This window comes from Syngnathus floridae, unplaced genomic scaffold (assembly GCF_059516105.1).
Source record: "Syngnathus floridae isolate MCC-2025c unplaced genomic scaffold, RoL_Sflo_1.0 HiC_scaffold_163, whole genome shotgun sequence".
NCBI classification, from domain to species: domain Eukaryota; kingdom Metazoa; phylum Chordata; class Actinopteri; order Syngnathiformes; family Syngnathidae; genus Syngnathus; species Syngnathus floridae.
Window position 1 is genome coordinate 18,422 of NW_028284181.1, and position 1,579 is coordinate 20,000.

Sequence of the window (1,579 nt, forward strand, 5' to 3'; positions counted from 1 at the left end):
GTGGTTCGAGACGACCTCACCCGCCCTAGCCCGGAGCGGAAAGACTTTTCAAAGTCCAAGGAACACTGGCAGAATGGGAGGACCGGCCGCCTCCTTAAACACAGGCCGGAGCGACCGAGCGGGATCAGCGGCCCGCGCGCAGGGTCTTTGAAATGTACAAAGTCCTAGGGACAATGGCAGAATCGCTCGACGGCCGTCTGCTCCCGGCGGCCGCGGTGAAGGGACTGTACACCCCACCCGGGGACGGCTGTCTGCTCCCGGCAGCCGTCCTTCCCCCCCACCCCACACGTTGACCGACACCGGCCGAGGGCGAAAGGCTCGCGGTGTGGAAGGATCGTGGCCACGGCTAATCTAGCGATGCCCGCGTTGGACGGTCACACCGCACGACAGAGCGGGGCCTGCATCCGGCGCGAGGCGGCCTTCAGGCACGTGGTTCGAGACGACCTCACCCGCCCTAGCCCGGAGCGAAAAGACTTTGAAATATTCAAAGTCCAAGGAACACTGGCAGAATGGGAGGACCGGCCGCCTCCTTAAACACAGGCCGGAGCGACCGAGCGGGATCAGCGGCCCGCGCGGAGGGTCTTTAAAATGTACAAAGTCCTAGGAACAATGGCAGAATCGCTCGACGGCCGTCTGCTCCCGGCGGCCGCGGTGGAAGGACTGTACACCCCACCCGGGGACGGCTGTCTGCTCCCGGCAGCCGTCCTTCCCCCCCACCCACACGTTGACCGACACCGGCCGAGGGCGAAAGGCTCGCGGTGTGGAAGGATCGTGGCCACGGCTAATCTAGCGATGCCCGCGTTGGACGGTCACACCGCACGACAGAGCGGGGCCGCATCTGGCGCGAGGCGGCCTTCAGGCACGTGGTTCGAGACGACCTCACCCGCCCTAGCCCGGAGCGGAAAGACTTTGAAATTTTCAAAGTCCAAGGAACACTGGCAGAATGGGAGGACCGGCCGCCTCCTTAAACACAGGCCGGGCGAAAAATATGCGAATGTTGGGCGGAAAGACTTTGAAATATTCAAAGTCCAAGGAACACTGGCAGAATGGGAGGACCGGCCGCCTCCTTAAACACAGGCCGGGCGAAAAATATGCGAATGTTGGGTCTCATCCAAGAAAGGGAGTTACCGGCCGCCTCCTTAAACACAGGCCGGGCGAAAAATATGCGAATGGTCCATCCAAGGAAGGAGGAGCGGCCGCCTCCTTAAACACAGGCCGGAGAGATGGAGCGGGATCAGCGGCCCGCGAACTGAGCGGCCGAGGGCGAAAGGCTCGCGGTGTGGAAGGATCGTGGCCACGGCTAATCTAGCGATGCCCGCGTTGGACGGTCACACCGCACGACAGAGCGGGGCCTGCATCCGGCGCGAGGCGGCCTTCAGGCACGTGGTTCGAGACGACTTCACCCGCCCTAGCCCGGAGCTGAAACTCTGCGAATGTTAACATCCAAGGATGGAGGCAACGGCCGTCTCGTTAAGCTGAGGCCGGAGGAAAGTCTGCGGATTCGGGGCATCCAAGGCAGATGGAGGTGCCGGCCGCCTCGGTAAACAGAGGCCGGACCGACCGACATGCGACCATGACC